A 20446-nucleotide genomic window follows, 5' to 3' on the forward strand; every position below is an offset into this window, starting at 1 on the left:
AACTAGGCCTTTCTGAGTTCCCAGGACTCGGCCTGGAGAACGTCAACCCATCTCCAAAATGTGGTTTGAGGGATTTCTATACATTCTCAGCCCAAGTTTTCCCCCACTAGTGATTCTTAAACTGAGGGTGGCAAAGGGGGCCGAGTGTGCTTTGATGAATGAAGTTGCCATGCTTAATTTGAGATTTATGCAGGTTATCAATATATGTTGACTTTGTGATTTAATATTCACTAGTATTTAAACATGCCGATTGGAATGGGTAGTGTTTATTTGAAGAACTGCCAAGTCCCTTAAGATTCTGCCCAGTTATCAAGACCATCATTAGATAGAGGTTCAACTTGCAGGTGGCTGTCTTTTTTTCCTCATATACAGGCTCTATCAGGCTTTCTCAACCTTGGCCCTCCAGATGTTTTTGGCCTACAACTCCCATGATCCCTAGCTAGCAGGACCAGTAGTCAGGGATGATGGGAATGGTAGTCTCAAAACATCTGGAGTTCCGAGGTTGAGGAAGCCCGGGTTGTATAATAAACACTGGGCTACACTGTGGACTTAGCAAACATTTTATAGGATAATTTTGGTTCTTCTGCTTTCCAGAAAAACAAACAGAGCTAATTGAGGCTACCCAAGTACAGTAGGCCACAGTGAGTGCGTTTGCAAGATGCAATGTTTGGCATAGCAGTTTTGCCCAATATAAGACCTTTTTACTGCAGAAATAGAAATCTCCTAACAGGTTTTGCTGCAGCCTGGAAAGCCATTCACAAAGTAGTAAATCCCATTAACTTCAGTGTCAACATGGCGGTTACAAGTGGTTTTTGGGCTCTGCCCTTGTTATTTTCAGTCATTTGGATTTATTGAAGGAGGGGAACTGGGGTGTCAAAGGCAAGTCACTCCACCTAAATAAAAACAAAGCCCCAAAGCAGAGGATCTTTTGTGCTGAAGGATCACGAACAGAAGCTCTGTTGGTTCAGCTTCCTGGCTTCTGGCAACAGGTCAGGCAGAGTTAAGTGATTTAACTTTTTAGAAAGGAGTTAAGTCCTCTTTCAGGGCTTTTTTTTGTTTTTGTTTTTTCTTAGGATTAGAGAAAATGTGGGTGTTTCCCCCCACCACTCCACCCACCTCCTCCAGGCTTAATTCTGAAAGAATGCAGAAGGATGCATTCAAGGGTGCTGTCCTGAGGCACCCAGCTTTAATCACAAGGTAAACCTTTTGTGGAAGGTACCCTAGTAGAAAAGACAGGCATTCTAGGGTGCTAATTAGCTCCGAGTTAAGCTTCTGACAAATCCAGCTGAAATAAATGTGGGATGGGAAACACATCCAGGAATGCAGGTAGAAGAATGTGAACGGAGGTGAATGAATAGCCTCCGCTGATTATACATCCCCTCCGCAGCACACAGACAGGTAGCAGGGGAGAAAGGACATTTAATCTGAGACCATAGAAAATTGCATTGTGGCCTGTCTATAAGGATCTCTGCCTGGGTTTTAGCTGCTGTCGTCAGCAGGACTGTCCTTTCCTTAGGGAACTGGAGGAGAGGCAGAGAGGGCACCATGCTGGGGTATAGAGTACATCCTGGCAGGGGACTGGATTTGATTCACTCCCTTAGCATCATTATTCTCTACAGAGCAAAGGAATTTTAAAAGGGTATCTAAGTGAAGCAGGCAAGTGGAGTATCTAAGTGAAGCAAGCCACATTTAACAGAGGCCATATAGAGAAAACAAGCTAGCCATGTCTTCTATTCCTTGCATATAAGTCACTTTTTGATTTGTGATTATTTTGTCGTCTTGTTTGCAGAGATTTGCTGGCTGGATATATTTGCTTTGCAGCTTTGCAGCAGACTCAGGAAAACATCAACTAATTTTGTCTGATGAGTAAGGAAACATTGCACCATCCTCAAGGGCAGTTTCCACTACACACACACACACACACACACACACACACACACACACACACACACAGTTCATTTTAGTCATGCCACAAGTTCATTTGAAAGCTGATGTAATGTGAAATAAGCTCTTAAACTGCCAGAAACAGAACCCAGTTGTTTAAAAACACAGTCTCAAAAAGAGCCCAAAGTTATTTCAGTATGGCATAGTGGACAGAGCATTAGATTTAGACTGGAGAGAAAAGGTAAAGGGACCCCTGACCATTAGGTCCAGTCGTGACCGACTGGGGTTGCGCACTCATCTTGCATTATTGGCCGAGGGAGCCGGCGTATAGCTTCCAGGTCATGTGGACAGCATGACAAAGCCGCTTCTGGAAAACCAGAGCAGCACATGGAAACGCCGTTTACCTTCCTGCTGTAGCGGTTCCTATTTATCTACTTGCATTTTGACGTGCTTTCGAACTGCTAGGTTGGCAGGAGCTGGGACCAAGCAACGGGAGCTCACCCCGTCACAGGGATTCGAACCGCCGACCTCCTGATCAGCAAGCCCTAGGCTCAGTGGTTTAACCCACCGCACCACCAGACTGGAGATACACATGTTCAAATCTCTGCCCAGCCACGGAGCTCCCTGAGTAGCCTTGGGCCAGTTATTCTCAGCCTAATCTGCTTTGCATGGTTGTTTTGGCTTAAAACATGGGAAAGGGGTACCATCCTAAGCTCCTGGAAGAAGAGTGGGATAAAAGGTAAGATTGACCACTTTGAAAAGCTCATTTGGAATCTATCTTACACCTCAAGGAAAGATATTTAAACCATAGGCCACATACAAAAAAAGGTGTTGCCTCCTCACTATTTCTCCGATAGCCTGCTCAGGCACCCATAAAACTTCTAGGGACTGGGCTGGGATAAAGGAAGCACATCAGCCACAGGTGGATTTGAACCACAGCTCTTCCAAGAAATACAGATGCAGGCTGCCTCTTGAACTGCTGCATGTCCTTGAAAACCATGGGGTTTCTTGAGCCCTAGCTCTTTCCCTGTCTTTCCCTGTTGCGATTTCTTCTTGCCCTCCGCTGCTTGTGTATCATAACCTCCTCTTCCTACCAACAGGCTGTAGCCTGATCTACAGATGCAGCGGAATCAGTGGTGATAGAGAGCAACACTCCCCGCTTGAGATGCGGGGAGATCACATATGGGAATACTCTGTTTATGAACTCCCGGCAAATAGACAACCAGTACAAAGGGCAAAATGGCCAAATTAGAATCTTTTTTTCTTTTGCTAATGTGCCTTTTTATTTATTTATGGGGAGTCTGCCTTTATTCATTTGGTGTTGGTGGGCATATTCAAAAGTGGTACTCCACCCCAGGCATCGTAGAATCATAGAATTGTAGAGTTGGAAGGGACCCCGAGGATCATCTAGTCCAACCCTCTGCAATGCAGGAATCTCAACTAAAGCCTTCATGACAGGTGGCCATCCAACCTCTGCTTAGGAAGGAGAGTCCACAACTATCTGAGGGAGTCCATTCCACTGTCAAACAGCTCTTCCTGTCAAAAAATAGTTCCTGGTGTTTAATCTCTTTTCTTGAAACTTGAAGCCATTGGTTCGAGTCCTACCCTCCAGAGCAGGAGAAAACAAGCTTGATCTGTCTTCCAAGTGACAGCCCTTGAGATAGCTATCATATCTCATTTCAGTCTCCCCTTTTCCAGGCCAAACACACCAAACTCCATCAGAGTTTCAGACCCTTAATCATCTCGGTTGCCCCCCTCTGCACATCTTCCAGCTTGTCAATATCTTTCTTAAATTGTGGTACCCAGAACTGGACACAGCATTCCAGGTGTGGTCTGACCAAGGCAGAATAGAGTGGCACTATTGCTTCCCCTGATCTGTGTAAGAATTTAGGCTGCAGTCCTAACCCTCTTACCAAGGAGCAAGCCCCACTGACTTCAACAGGACTTATTTCTCAGTAGACCTGGTTGGTTAAATGTATTTATATGCCACTCTTCCACAATGAGCGGCACCCAAAGTGTCTTACAGCAAACATCCAAAAATCATAATGCAAATATACAAAATATAGAGCATGTCAGTAAATTTCAAAAATGACAATTTAACAAACACAGAATAAATTCAATATTACCAAAACACACACACCACAATATAGGTTTAAGTACATAAATACAAAGCAAAACAATCAAGTTTCTGGTGCTAGTTTTCCTGGACTCCAAGCAGCTTGGCTTACAGCTCAAAGGGGAGGCGTCCTCTCACCAGGCGAGATGACACATACAGCTGGCTCCCAAATCCTTACTCCAGAGGAGGCTGGCAGCAGCAAAAAGAAGTTGGGCAGGGCAATGATGGCCAGTCTCTTCCCTAGCATCCTAGTGCATATCTTATTGGTTAGGAGTTCACTGTTGGTATACAGTTTATCCCTGAATTCTTATGGAAGCAACCACCTTTTATTTTCACTCCTTGAAAGAAATGTTTTTTTGCTAATAGTATTACCATTTATAAGCACTTACCTGGATGAGAGCCAGCCATTTCCTGAGATCCCCTTTCCCCCGACGCCATTATATTTATTTTAAAACTAGGTGGAGGTGGGGTTTTGAAAATGTTTTGCTTAATTTAAACCCTTTGTTTTCGCTTCACTTTTAATGTCAATATATATGCCCTGCAACAAAGAATCTTGTTTTGTCTAGTGACGTTGATCCTTCCAAAAATGCTTATTTTTAGAACGCCTAAAAGTCAGCCAAACATGCAGCAGCCACAATCTGTCTTCTTTTAGACAGGAAAAATACAAGCTTCCATCATTTTTTTGTGTTTTTTGTTTCGTTGTTAAACAACCCCAGAATGTTCAAGTGGATTCTAACAGCAGCCAGATGACATATGCTGTCACTAGGGTGGTTGTGTGCCCTATTTTACAATGGGCAGTCCTCTATTGGGCTGACACTCCTCTATTGGAAGCATCCAAGTTTTGTTTAAAGAGAAAGAACCCCAAGAATGGAAAGCAGGTGCCATGGAGTTAGACATCAACAGTGAACACCTGCACATAAGAAAAAGCAGATACCTGGCCATAGTTGTCCCACTAATGTGAAATAAAAAAATTCCTTCAGTAGCACCTTAAAGACCAACTAAGTTTTTATTTTGGTATGAGCTTTCGTGTGCATGCACACTTCGTCAGATACACTGAAACAGAATCCACCAGACCCTTATGTATGTTCAGAGGGTGGGGGGTGGGGGTGATGGGAATGGGTGATGGGCTGATGGGAGTGGTAAACCTGTAGATGGCTGTTAACGACTGTTGATGACTGCAATTGGTCCTGGGGGGGGGGAGCAAGGGCTGAGGTGCTAAAGAAAGCTTGATCATGCATAATGAGATAAGAATCCAATGTCTTTATTCATCCCAGGTGGCTCCATGGTTTTAAGCTTGGTAATGAGTTCCAATTCAGAAACTTCTTTTTCCAGTCTGTTCCTGAAATTTTTCTGTAATAAAACAGCTGCTTTGAGATCTTGTATAGAATGTCCTGGGAGATTGAAGTGTTCTCCTACTGGTTTCTCTGTCTTGTGGTTCCTGATATCAGATTTATGTCCATTTATCATTTGGAATAGGGTTTGGCCTGTTTCACTCCCATCAGCCCATCACCCATTCCCATCACCCCACCCCCCACCCTCTGAATATACATAAGGGTCTGGTGGATTCTGTTTCAGTGTATCTGACGAAGTGTGCATGCACACGAAAGCTCATACCAAAATAAAAACTTAGTTGGTCTTTAAGGTGCTACTGAAGGAATTTTTTTATTTTGCTTCGACTCAGACCAACACGGCTACCTACCTGTAACTACCACTAATGTGAGTGTATTTTAGTTAAATGATAGCAATTCTTCCTAATTTTACATTATTACATATAAATTAGATATGGAAGTTCTTTGCAAATTTGTGCTCTTTTGAGGTGATACATTTCCACTCTTTTTGGGTGGTATATAAATGAGCACCCCAGCTGCAGCTAGCTGAATTGCCCATGGTGTATTGTCATTGAAGATTTAGAAATATTTTATGACTGCTCTTCCCCATGTCTCTATATGTTAAAGGAGAGAGAGAGTTGGAGAGGCTAAACAAACTTATTAGGGAACAAGCCCCATTGGACACAATGGTCTTAATTCTAAATAAACGTGTATCGGAGACATAAGGCATGTTCAGGACTGTATGTTTGCATGAGTGACCAAAGGTAAACTTGATCAGAACAAGAGTTATTGCGAGAGCTACTCAAATGCTACAGCTATTAGAAAGTAAGATCATCACTCATGGGGTGGTAATACGTACAGGATAGGGGCAGATGCATTCTTGAGCAAAGATAAGATACTGCGTTGAATTTCATGAATGCACATTTCAACTTTTTCCTTTCATTATGAATGGGTAAGTGTGAAAGGAATCACAATAGCAAATGAGAGCAGGAGACTGTACTGTGCATCTCAAGTGTAGAATTTTATTTATGGCATTAGAATTACACTGGCTTTGTGCCAGTGCAAAAAAAAATCAACCCCGTGGCACTCCTTTCAAGGTTTTCAGCTTCCCCAAGGAGAGAAGTTCTAGTTAGCAAATGAGTAGCTTTATTTATTTATGACACATGGCCATTTTTAATTTCAGAATTTGTTATGCATATCATCACTGTGGCCTCTGGGGACATCAGGCATAAAACTGAACCTGATATATAGCATTCCGTGCTGCTGCTGGTAAATATATTAACTCAGCCTTGCAGAAGACTTTCAGATAATTTACTAGCTCACCTGTCTACACCTACAGGCCATCAAGCAGCCCCAGCAGCAAGTTGCCCTTTGTTTATTTTTGTTTAATTGCTACGGTACCTTTATATCTTTCCTTTCTTCCATGCTGCATAATTCCCAGACTCTCCAGGGGCAGGGGCAGAGGGCTCCCTCCGAGTGACTGATCCAAGGATATTCAGTGAGCTTCATGGCTGAGTGGGAGGATTTGAACTCTAGTCTCCCAGGCCCTAGTCCGGCACTCTAACCACTGCAGAGCACTGCCTCTCACATATGTATTGCCCTGTGGTGCTCTGGCCACTTTAAACTGCTATCATATGCCTCTATGCAGTGCTATTTTCCTTAAAAAATGTTTAGGGGTCCTCTCATTTTGACTCAAAAAACCCACAATTTTATAGTTCAAATCGGGAAAAATAAATACAGTAAATGGGCAAAAGTGCAAATATTCACAAAATGTTTAGGGGTATGGAGCCCCCTGCGCCCCCCCCCAGGAAAAAAGCACTGCCTCTATGAATAAATAATTAATGGTCCGAATGTCAGAAATAAGCCCCATTTAGTTTAGTGGGACATGTTCCTAGATAAGCAGGTGTGGGGTTGCAGTGTTGCTGCTTTATAAAAAACCATTTAAAAAAATTATGTGCGTTATTTGTTAAATAGTGGGTAGACATACCGTAGCAGACGACACAGCCCAGGTCCACATCAGTTAATTTAGGCAGGAAACCCTGGGCTGTAGTTGTTACAATGTTGTCAGCCGGCTGCCTATAAAAGCAGGCCAGCTGAGCTGCTCAGTTACAGTAGTTCTGTTCCAGCTTACTAATAAAGAGCTGCTTGAAGAAATCGCTGTGTCGTCTGCTATGTCTACCCACTAACAAATAATGCACATAAATTTTTTTATGGTTTTTTAAAAGCAGCAACACTGTAATCCCACACCTGCTTACCTAGGAGCATGTCCCACTAAACTAAATAGGAGGGCTTATTTCTGACCCTAGGACCGCAGCGTTCATCTCAATAATGTGCGCAGCGATAAAGCCGACAGCAAACCATACAGGAACTTCACACGTTGCTGGATCTCATTGAGAAAACTGGAGGTCAAACAGAGTTACACATGCCTGCAGCCCCGCCTCCTTTTCTGGATGGCAACGCCCATGTTCGTACGGGGGGCGGGGAGAAACACCTTCGCTGTTCCTTCCTCTGACTTCCAAGCGGCGGCGACGGCGGCCTCCTTCGAAGCCAGCCGTTTCCTCAACAAAGTCACCGCCCTCACATCTCCGCTTAAGCCACAGACGCGGCTCGGCCAAGATTGAGATTTCGCTCTTTTACGCACCCCCCCCACCTTCCATTTGTTTACGCCATTGGTACATTCCAAGAGTGTTGTGGTGGCAAGAGTGGGAGGAGGGAGGAGCGCGCCAAGGCAAAGGAAACCGCCGTTTGGCTGAGCGAACGCGGTGGGCGGAGCTTGAGGCGCGAGCCCAGCCGTTTTGACTCGTGAGGAGGAGGAAGGCGGAGCCTCAAGCGTGCGCCTCCCCTTCCCTCTCCGTCTGTGAGAGGCTGCGCCCGGGCGCGAGCGGGCCATGGGGCGGGGCTTAAACGTGCCTACCCTCGCGAGCGGAGCCGCGCGCGCGCCTGTCTCTTGCTGGCTCGGGCGGGCGCGCGCGCATTCCCTCCCTCCCTCTCTCAATTCAGTCAATCAGTCCGTCAGTGCTTGAGAGTCGTGTGTTGTTCGTTGGCGGCGGCGCAGGACGGGACGGTCTGCTCTGGCCGGTTGGTCGGTCGGTGTTGGATGGAGGGTCCCGTCCGCCTCGCCTGCTCTCTCTGGAATGTACTGGGGGGCGGCTGCCGAGTGGGAGCGAGGGCTCTATGGGCGCAGGCAGCGCCGCTGCTGCAGCTGAGGAGAGGTGAGAAGGAGGGGAGCCGCGGCGCTGGCGGGCGGGTGGGGGGGCGGGTTGGCTTTTGGTGGGTGTGTTAAAAGCCGGTGAGGGGATGAAGAGAGGCCAAAGAAGTGCCGGGGCTTCGGGCCGAATGCCTTGAGCCCGGCCAGCCCTGGTTGTGCGCGCGTATGTGTGTATGCGCGCTAGGAGTTACAGGTCACCTCAGGAGGGCAAAGTGTAGGGCGGGGGACGCTGCTGCAGCTGCTGAGGGCCCTCAGAGAGGAGGAGGTGTTGCTCTTCAGTTAAATGGTGAGGCTCGATGTTTACAATCGGTTCGTTTTTATGGCTACGTGTAGAAAAAAAACCTCGGGTCGTCGCACACTGTACTCTGAACCGGGAAGTTGGGCGCGTTTGTGTGTAAACGAATCGGATCCGAAGCAAGAGCCGGGTGTTAACTGCAGGCTGATTTTGGCGGGGACACCCCCTCCCCAATGCACAACACCCACACACCCTGTAAAAAAACAACCACCACGGCTCATCAATGTGCGAAACAAATAAACACGTGCGCACATGTGTGACACCTTTAAAGGTTCGCTGATTTATTGTGCGATTCAGCTGATGTGGGCTACGTGCAGCAAGCAGCCCACTCAATCAAGGCAAGAAGCAGTTAGGTTTTGCGCTGAGGCGGGCTCATAAGCAATGTTTATGGCACCTGGATGTTGGCTTCACGAAAGCTGCTGCCATAATAAACCCTCTTTAAGTTGTCCTGCAGATCCAATTTGCTTTATTTAAAGACATGTAGCATGATCCAGCCAGCTACATCCAAGTTGGATCACAGTTCATGAAAGTGGTATTCTGTAGCCCATGTAAACTTACGCCACACCACAATAAGTATATTACTTTCAAATATGTTATAGAAGTGAGGCTCAGGTTTCTATTGTATTCTGGTGTTTATATTTGGTTTTAATGCATGTTTCACCTTACAAGTTACTTTAAGTCTCTTTTTTGAAAAAATGCAACTAAAAGTGCCCCAAGACTTACTTCTGTGTATATGTGTTTGCTTTAATAAGCTACCATGTCTACTCTGGAATTTGAGGAAATAAAGTTTGTTTAATCTGAAATAGTTTCTCATTTCCACATGCATCTGTCCAGGAGAAAGTAATTGGGGTGGAAGTATCTTTTTAAATCCTAGAACTCTGAAAAGAAAGAAGCATTATGACTTTAGTCTTTAATTCTGGGTGTCATTTTTGATATCATGGGTATCCATTCTCTAAGGTTGGCACTTGAAGAAAAGATCTGTTTGTTGTTGAGTGCATCCAAGCTTTCCCCCTATATACAAAGGGATAGACACCTCTTACTCAAACTATACTTTTTTGCAGAGTGCATTTGCAAACTAACACTGGGGTTCTGGAACAACCAACGCCTCCTGGTTCCATTTATAAATGTGAAAGGTTTTTTTAGGGGGGAGGAGGGAGGCAGATGACTGCTTAACAATTTCTTAACTTTCATTTTTACCAGACAATGGACAAAATATTTTGATTGGTATGAATATACCCTCTTGCACTTGATTACTTTAAAATAAGTTAGCCCAGTACAAGACATCACTTTTTATGTCTTCTGCCCCCATATCCTGGACTTCCTTTAATGTCACAAAATGCTTCTGCCTACTTTTTGTTACCTGACTTTGCAGTCACGGATAACTTTACCTGATTGTGTTCCTGTCATTTATGATGCAGTTTCAAAAGCTCTAGTGTGTACACATGGAAGGAAGAATACCTGTGATTACCTGTGTGAATGGGAAGGTATTCTGTTCCTTCTGGTGAAGGCATGAATGCTCTATTTCCATGACCAAATCCCATAGAAGCAGATAATTTGATCCTAAGCATGTCTGAAGTCTTCTGATGCTGTCTTGATCAGAAGCTTCCTTTTGATAGAGCCAAAAGCAGTTCCTGGCACTTCAATGGGAAATGTGATTGAGAAGCTTGGTTGTCAACTTCAAACTGTTTTAAGTTCTGGCACATCTCTTTATGAACATGAAATTGTAAGCTGCATCTTGTTTTTCTTAAAGGGTATTTATAGCAGCTACATTTGGGAGTTCTTCTCATTTGGGTTGAGATGAAACATCACATTTTGTCTGGAAAGTTTAAAGTAACTGTTGTTAACTGCTGCTCAACTAGAAAGCATTCTTACCAGGAGCAGCCTGCATTCCCTCTATCTGTTATGCACATGTTAGAATTGCATAGTGTCCAAATGAGTTGAGTGGAAGAAAGATATTATAAAATAAGAAAAGTTTGTTTCTCTGTACTGTACCTAATTTCAGAGGAACAGTTTGCTTACTTAATCAGGAACATAATTCACTGTGACTTGTGGGTTTACATAAGAGAATTCTTAGCATTAAGTTCTTTCAGCATCTTAATTAACCAAACTTGCAGGAGATTGATGCCTCAATCTGCTGTTCATGGAGGCTATCTCTATTGATTTCTAAGCATAGTATTTATGATTCTGTGTCAAAACACTTGTGTTTGTGTCAAAAGGAGATCAATTGTGATTTTAACCCAGTATCACTCTTAACAGAGGGTTTGGCTTATTTTAAAACTTTTTATTCAAATATATTTTTTCCTGTGAAAATGTGTCATCTAGTTTTCTCAAAAAGGACACAGTAAAGAGTTGGATCATGTTGCTTTAGTTTGTAGGTTTCATAATCCTTGACCAGTCTTGCAGGTGGTTTGACTTTCAAATGAATTAAATTGATTGTTTAGACAGCGAGGTCAGCAAAACAGTACAGAATGAGTTTTCTATGTACCAGAGCAAGAACTGTTGTGCTGCTTTTACTGTCAAAGTGAGAGAGGACTTGGTACTGAACTCAATTTAGGAGGCCTATAATCTGATATTTTTCCATGATGGATAAAAAATATGCAGACCTATTTTGATGTATTTTTACATTTTTTGCGGGGGGAGTGTTTCTTTTTAGTTATAGCATTTACATAAACTAGGGGTTGCATCTAGTTCATTATGACCTATTATCTGACAGTTTCCTTTCACAAGTAATAATGGTTGTAGTCTGTCTGCAGCGCATTTAAAGGAGGATTTAGGGCAATATTATTTTAAATGTTAATGTTATCTAATTTTGAAATATCCCTTAACTTTTAGCCATAAAAGTTATCTCCCACGGTCATTTGGCATTCATTATATCTCATGATTTTCAAAATCCATAGTATTCAGCAACATCAGTGTCACGTACAAAGGGATTTCATTTTTAAGGTTAAAAATCTAAAGGAAAATTTAATCACTGTTAGATTGTTTTCATGTTCAAAGAGTTAAGCATGACTGTCTTGCTGTTAAAATGAAACCATGCAGCATGCAATAATAGGAAACATCCCTTTGTAGAATATGTGGCATTTTGTATGATTCTTTTTATATTTCCTTAGTTCCCCTTTTCAGCCTTGCGGTGTACAGTATCACTGTCACGCACAATCTGGGTAATAGTACTGAGGTGATATTAATGTGACTCTTTAAAATCAAACTAATTATATCTGCCTGAAAGAGCCACATTAGTGTGATTCTTGCTCCCTAGTGCTTTTTTGGAGCCCTGGAGACAACCTAGTGAATAGGGCTGAAAATTCATTCTGTATTTGATTAAATGGAACAGACTCGCTGCTTCTTACCCCAGCAGGGGCTATGAGATCTCTTGATCCCCGAAGCGGCTCGTAGACCCTGGGAATTCCATTAGCAAGCACCTGAGGAATTTCTGCCCTGCAGTGCCTTTTTTGTAATACGGGTGGGGGTGGGGAAAATAGAAGAAGTATATCACTCTTGATGATGAGTGGGGGAGGCTACACCAGAAGAATCTGTATGTTGGCAGATCTAAAATCAAGGCATGACTTAACAGCTTATCTAGTGAGAGAAAAGCCCAACCCCAAAGAATACGAATAGTCAGACACTGATGTTTAAAGAGAACTGTACTTTACTTAAGGCACTGAAATTAGTTCAACCACCCTTATTATTGAAACCATCACTTATTTCTCAGTCTGAAGAAGCAAACCATTATCAGTGCAAGCACTTAGACTTGTGGAGTCGGTGAGTCTTTTTTATAAGATGGAATATAACAGGCAATGGTGTGTACTTTTTATTTGCCAGTTAATATAATTTTGGTTTTTAAATTATTGTTAATCATATTTGTGGTACTGTAGCTAGCTGTTTAAAGCACAGGTTTTTGCTGAGAGAAGCCTCTAGAGTACTATTTTGATAACACTGATTTTTTTTAAAGTTCTGAATAAGTAACAGATCCTTGGTAATTAACCTTTTATTTGTATACTTTTCATCTTTCCCCACAGGAAACATACTGGTAATCTGAAGCATTTCTCAGTAGTTACAAGTTTGTGTTCATTATCTTTTTATTTTAAATTTTTGATAACATATACAAGTGGTATATGATTTGTATGCAATATATGGATTGCACTATACATGTTTGATGATTTGGTGATTATCATATTTCTATATTGAATGGTATATTTCTTATGTGGTCCATTGTTTCCATTTACAATTTGTACATGGGATTCCTGTCTATTTTTTAGACATACTTCATTAAAACAACTAAGATACTTAGCAACTGAATATTGCACCTTGCCTGAACATCCTGTAATCACAAAGACTGCAGGTAGTCTTGTGTAATGTGGCTTACTTTTAAGGATGACAGTCCCTTCTCTAAATTCATACTCCCCTCTACCTGCTCCTATTTTTAAACATTTTTTAATTGAAAAGGTTTAGGAAGCAAAGCTTATTCTTTTACATGATTCTTGGAGGGTGTGCTAATTTCAGGGTTTAGATTTTCTGTTGTTCTTTGTATATGTACATTAAATGTGCAAATTGTAATGATTTGACTTACAGCACCAGCAGTGCTTTTTTTCTTAAAAAAAGTTTAGGGGTACTCTCATTTTGACTCACCATTTTATAGTTCAAATTGGGAAAAATAAATACAGTAAATGGACAAAACTACAAAGATTTGCAAAATGTTAAGGGGCATGTGTCCCCCCCCCCCAGAAAAAAGCACTGAACATCAATGGGGTTGTGTATTGGTTAAGATTGTCTCTGGTACTGTCTGAGTTTGGAATCCAATTTTAGTAGTTGCCCTGGCAAACATTTCCAGTAGCATTTCTAGTTTATCATTTGGATATTTTAAAATAGAGCACATGAAGGGGGAAGAAAAATGTAAGGAGTTCCCTAGATTTAATTCAATCTGTTGCATGAAATATACTTCTGAAGTAAGATTGGAATATTATTTTTTGTAAGTTTCATTTAAGCATAATTAGCTATGATGTGGGCTAACAAGTATAATAAAAAGCTTAAATGTCAGCCTGGTAAAAGCACAAAACAGTTGGAAAATGATAAAATGGTATTATATTGATTGACACAAGAGCTAATATTTTAGGATTACAACTGAATCTCTCCTGTAGTCCTAACATTTGAAAGTAAGATTTTATTTCCAACACAATTTTTATTCTGAGAAGTTGGCTATCTCTGCTCATGTTCTGCAAACATTGATCTTCTCTATTTCTGTTTAGTACAATTATCTAGTTTGTGATGTTTACAAAATTCTGTTCAGCTATGCAGAACATTGGCTGTGACTTACTCCCTCTGCTGGTCAGCTGCAAAGGCAGCACTATTTGTAAATACAGAATAGTACCTGTTCAGGAAACTTTAGAGTAGTAAACACTTTTCATGTTTGATAGTACAACAGCTATAACTTTAGGGAAACAAAGAAAACAGTAATTTGGGAGTCATACTAGCGCTACTGTCTGTTAGAATGTAAATTCAAGATTCTTGATTTCAGCTTTCTCTTTTGGAATGGGTTCACCAAAGCACAAATTGCTCACACATGCATATGTTGTTGTTGTTGTTTAGTCGTTTAGTCATGTCCGACTCTTCGTGACCCCATGGACCATAGCACACCAGGCACTCCTCTCTTCCACTGCCTCCCGCAGTTTGGTCAAACTCATGTTATCAAAGTACAAAAAAATATGCACTTTATTCTGTACATTAGAAGAATAAAACTAGGTGGGCAGTCAGTCCATAATAAAACTATGTATTGAAAACTACAGAAACAAGTTTGGATAGTGACTTGAAGAAAGGGCACAGTTTTTAAAATGTAATGCTATCTTAGCATTGCAGCCAAGTCTGTTCTTTTAATGTAAAGTAAACTATCTTAAAGGGACCCAGGTGGCGCTGTGGTTAAACCACTGAGCCTAGGGCTTGCTGATCAGAAGGTCAGCGGTTCGAATCCCTGTGACGGGGTGAGCTCCCGTTGCTTGGTCCCAGCTCCTGCCAACCTAGCAGTTCGAAAGCACGTCAAAATGCAAGTAGATAAATAGGAACCACTACAGCGGGAAGGTAAACGGCGTTTCCATGTGCTGCTCTGGTTTGCCAGAAGTGGCTTTGTCATGCTGGCCACATGACCTGGAAGCTATACGCCGGCTCCCTCGGCCAATAATGTGAGATGAGCGCGCAACCCCAGAGTCGGTCACGACTGGACCTAATGGTCAGGGGTCCCTTTACCTTTACCTTTAAACTATCTTAAAGTAGCCTGGGGCATTTTATGTAGTACTGATGTCTGCCTTAGAAATGTGTCATAAGTGAGTATTCTGATCTATATTTTGTGTGGTAACTGATGTAGCATTTGCTTTATGATGCCAGTTTTCGATGGTTCATTATGTTCAAGAACTTCAGCAAAACATAGCAGTAAATAGCAGGTAACGTTCTCTGTTTCTACTGAAAATGGTTTTACATGAGTCTACTGTCTACAGCTGTCTTGATGAGTCTTCACCAACCTAGTGTTTTAGACAACTCCAGCTGGCTGAGGCTGATGGGGATTAAGTCCAACAACATCTGGTGGGCAGCAGGTTGGGAAAGGCTGACATTGAGGTTTTAGAAATTAGTGACCACTGAGAGAACAGCATGCTGGATTAGACGGACCTTTGGTCTGATCCAGCAGGGCTGCTTGTATGTTTGTATCCATAGAAAGGTAGGTAGCAAGTGACAAAGCAAAGAGTGTGTGGAAGACAGCTGTGCTGAAAAATCAGGGGTGGAGTCTAGCTAATCTGCTGCTGGGCACTGAGGATGCATGTGAGGCAGAGATGCGCTGAGGGTTTACTTAACTCATTGCTTCAACAATGGGGTTGTGATTTTATGACGAGTCCATTGAGGTTTGGGCATCTCTAAGGCAGTCATAACCAGGCAGGAAATGTATGTGATCTTAGAAGTGAGAAGGCAGCAGGCTGTGGTTTCTGATGGTTTGTTGAGTGTAAAGGAACAAAACTGGGGAAGAGAAGTGGTGATTGTCATCCCTGTCTTTCTACCTGAGCCCTTTGTTGGCAGTATAGGCAGTGAACATACTCTCCTCACCCCTCACAGTATATATACAGGAAGCATGATGTTGGCACAAGAGAAAGCATGACACAATCAGCTGACAAATATCAATAAGGGAGGGTGAAGTTAGGCAGACAGATATGGGAGATAAACATGGATGATGGAGACCATGTATCAGGAAAAGTGAGTAGAAATTTTCTCTCAGTCTACTATTTAGTAACTGGGGGCACATTTGTGTGTTCTGTACCAGCCAATGCATTGGGTGTGGGCCTCTAGGGTCCTAAATTGAACTATTAGAAGAATAAGTCTTGGAATCCAGTGCCAGCCTCCTGATGGTGCTCTCTGTGATTGAAAGTGAGGGAATGTTAGAGGAGGTCAGCAGCCTCTTCCTGCCTATGGAACTTCTTTTTTTCAGCATTCTATGAAACACTGTCCTGTTCTGGACAGATATGGAGAAGGTGTCAGAACACCACTTTTTTGTCCCTTATGCCTCCCAGCTAAGACTATTCCAACCCATCATCCGTTACAATTATATTTTGCAGTTTGGCAGTAGGCATGTCTTGACTCACAGACAGTCCTCCTAACCTGAATCAGCTGCTCGCCCTTGTCAACAGTCCACATACCAGAGGCACAAATGCAAGAATCAGACACTGCAACAAGCCCAGATGCAGATGCAATAAAATAGGTATTAAAGGACCTAATAATGTTAGCCACAATATCAAGGGTTTATTCACCTGCTTGTCTTCCAGTATGATATGCAGTATCATTTGCCAGTAGTGGCCTTCTGCATTCTATATAGGGCAACAGGTCAGTAGCCTTTATGCAAAGAAAGAGAGAGAAAACACAAATATTACATCTAAAATGACCGTATTCCATTGGAGAACATTTCACCACCACAGAATACTCTGTTACTGACCTTAAGTTGACCGTTCTTGAACAAAGAGAGGTGTTGATTAACTCACAATGCCAGGATGTGTATGTTACTGTTCACAAAGCAATGTTGCTCATTGCAGTTCTTTTACATACAGTTAAGCGTTAAATAAATTTTTCACCATCTGTGTTTCTTACATTTCATTTTCTGCTAATGTTTTGTCTCTTTCTCTATAGTCATGTGTACTATATTGTAGCTACTCATTCAGCATCATATTTCATACATCTGATAAAGTGGACATTAGTCCTTGAAAGCATGTGCCATAATAAATTAATTTTAAAGATGCCGCAAGACTTCATTTTTTGCCTGTGTTCTAAATAAAACAATCTAAATAAAATGTTATAAATAAAACAAGTTGTTGCTTGAATATCTGAGGCTACAATATGAGAAATTATTAAAAAGCAAATAATCACAAATCCTTAATTTAATTCTTCAAATCCCCTTTTAGTAATCACAGAAGTTATAAAGCATTTGACTGCTGGTGCAAGACTTGCCTACTACAAAGTGGATTTATTTTTGGCATTATATCATATATATCGGGCTGTACAAACAATGCTGATACCATGTAAATTTTAGAATAGCTGTAGCCTTCAATCCAAGAAATCTTTCTAATAAGACTGTTGAATTGTTGAAGGAATACTGAAATGATACTGTTGTAAATCTTCTGTTCTGTGATCTGAGGAAGCTGCTGAGATACATTTTGGAACATTAAAGCTTGATTTCCTCATGTAATCTTCTACTGAGTTACCTGGAAATTTGCACTGGGTTTTAGTTTCCCAAAACCTGAAAGAATTACAGGAGGTTAAAAAGTATGGTCCACCAATTCATTTGAATCTAGTATATATGTCAACAAAATGCAAGCAAGACTGAGTTTGGTGAAAATGTCAGTGAAGTATAGAATAAATAACAAGTCAAAACTTAACAGTTGCTCCTTTCTTACTCCGTATTGAATCAGATTTAATTCGTCTCGACCATATGCTGGTTGAAATTCTGTGGAACTCATGTTTGCTTTGCATTCCCATTAATGGGACTTGTATTTTCCCTGTGGCCATGAATTCAGTGAATTCTAATTACCTATGATGTAAGACAGTAGTAAATGACTGGGTGGCTATAAATTGTAGCTGCAGGTGTGGATTTAATAGATATATGTTCCTTTTATGGATCACAAATAGTATCTATAGTACAAGTTGCAACAGAAAATAAGACTTGATACGCTAGCTTACTTTTGGCCTGTATTTTATAGAGTTGCTATAGTTTCTTGTCAATGTCAGTGGAAGTACAGTTGAAAATTAAGTTATTACCGTAGTTATTTTAGAGTTCAGATACCTTTGCACAAGTACTTAATGATTGGTGGATACTTAATAGCAGAACACAACCATTCTTTAGCCAAATTGGATGCTAAACAGTGTGGTGTAATGGTTAGAGCAGGCATAGGCAAACTCCGGCCCTTCAGATGTTTTGGAACTACAATTCCCATCCCTGACCACTGGTCCTGTTAGCTAGGGATGATGGGAATTGTAGTTCCAAAACATCTGAAGGGCCGGAGTTTGCCTATGCCTGGGTTAGAGTGTTGCATCAGGACCTGGGAGAGCAGGGTTTGAATCCCCACTCAGCCATGAAACTCACTGGATGACCTTGGGACAGTCACCATTTCTTAGCCTAACCTACCTTCACAGGATTGTTGTGAGGATGACTTGGGGGGGGGGGAGAACCATGTACACCAATTTGAGATCCTTGGAAGATAAAGGTGGTATATAAATGTAAGCAATAATAATAATAACCCTGATGGATATGTTCTGCCTCCAAAGTTGGAAACCACAGGAGGGGAGAGAGTTGTGCTCAGATCCTGCTTGTGGGTTTTCTATACACATCTGGTTGGTCAGTGTGAGAACAGGCTGCTGAAGTAGATGGGCCGCTGGCCTGATCAAACAGTCTCTTTTTACATTCTTATGTGTGTCTCTTCCTGTCATTTAAGTTATGGAATTTCCCAGAAGAACAGTGCTGAGGCATCTGAGCATTGTGATGGAATGAAATGTCAGATCTCTATACTTGTTCTCTAGGCCTGCCTTCATCAGATCTGAATTATCCTTAATGTCATTTTTTAGTCTTTCAAACCAAATTAATAAGTCTTCAGGCCTCTACATTGGCTCATCTTACTTTTCTCTCCATATGATTGAATTTGAGACTACTTGAAAGATCATATTTGGATTTAATCCTAGTTCTTGTTGTGCACATTGGTTTCTTTTCAAATGCAAAGTACAGTATCTAACTACTGATTGCTTACCCTAGTGAATGGAGTAAGGCACTGTAAAGCTAAAAGGATTTCCTTACTGAAAATGCACCAACAATCTTCTTGGGTTTCTTCTTCTGTACAGGCAACTCTCAACTTACGCAGCGGTTATGCTCCAGGGACAGCGCATAAAATTGCATATAGTCAAAACACATTGGGTTGAGTGGGTGCGTAAGATTGCCAAAGCCTTTTCCCCCAGACACCTGCTCCATTTCCATCCACTCATTTATTTTTTAGCCAAGCCCATAAAGCTGGATGTGTGCAAGTTACCTGTACTGCCGTGCTTGATTTGCTTTCTTGAGATGTGTTACTCTGCCTGAGTTGTGTATGCACTTCTGGCATGGCATACCTTGTGTGTTCTACTCCATGCTTGTGACAAACTTTAGTCAGAATGTTTTGTAATGTGGAATAATATACAGAGAATCATGCTTCTAGGTCAGAGGGTAGATGGTTCTATGGTATTATATCTCTAGGCAGCATCTGTCTTCCATGTGCAAGTTCCATTCGACTGTCAATGGCCATACCTAAGAACCAGATGTGTTCGACATGGTTTAGTGTGCATTACATAGTCAGGGCCATATGCATGCCAAGTTTTAGAACAAAGCTGCTTTTTTGTGTGTCTCATTAAAACAATTGAATAATTAAAACAGTTGAAAATCCTGCCCTACCCTATTCCTTCTATAGCTTGCAGATGTGTAATTTAGTTGACCTATGAGTTGAGTTCAAGAATGAAAATTTATAGACCTCAAGGCAAAATGTAAAAGGCTTACCAACTGAAGTGTGGCTCAGATAAATGGGTGGTGGCCGCTATCTAGCTTCGAAAAATGTACAGCTTTTTGGTTTTTCAGAGGAGAAAAGTATTTCTCTCTAGGCATCACACCATAATTAGAATTTCTTACACAAATGTTTAATCATGTTGGCAACATGTCAGCAAAATGTGTACAGTTTTTTAGCTATGTGACCCACGGAGTCTTACAATGATGAGTTGCCCAACTTTTCTTAGCCTTTATATTTTCCAAGAATTAAACTGTAATAGAAATGTTGAAAAGTCAGGAGCAAGGAAATACATTAAAATATGTATTCATTGGTCAGTGATCAATGACCGTTGATCAGTGGTCATAATTTCTAAGTTAAATCAATATTTTTAAGGGTTGCAAAAAACAACAACAAACTCTTCAAAGTTTTCTGTTACCATTCTGTATGGCATAAAGAAAGAAAGTCTCAAAATGGGACTGGAAAAATGTAGTGAACTCTAATAAAATAGTAAATGGACAATTTACTACATTATTTTGTTGAAACGTTCCTTGGGGGTGTAAATTTAGTTTAAGGTGAATTATAATGCCTCTGAGG

General features: G+C 41.5%; 1 protein-coding gene across 4 annotated transcripts in view; it reads left to right on the top strand.

Annotated features, from left to right (window-relative positions):
- CDON (cell adhesion associated, oncogene regulated) overlaps positions 1-20446 on the top strand; it is a 123257-nt gene that overhangs the window by 52923 nt on the left and 49888 nt on the right. The window contains exon 1 of one of the 4 annotated variants that reach the window (XM_035140257.2): positions 7565-8540. The exons of 1 other annotated variant lie outside the window; for it this stretch is intronic. The gene's annotated coding sequence lies outside the window, so the exon portion shown is untranslated. Of the gene's footprint in view, positions 1-7564; positions 8541-8598; positions 12591-20446 lie in introns of those variants that run through there. 2 more of the 4 variants (XM_035140256.2, XM_060268306.1) reach the window with 2 other exon arrangements.

Source organism: Zootoca vivipara, chromosome 15 (genome assembly GCF_963506605.1).
Source record: "Zootoca vivipara chromosome 15, rZooViv1.1, whole genome shotgun sequence".
NCBI classification, from domain to species: domain Eukaryota; kingdom Metazoa; phylum Chordata; class Lepidosauria; order Squamata; family Lacertidae; genus Zootoca; species Zootoca vivipara.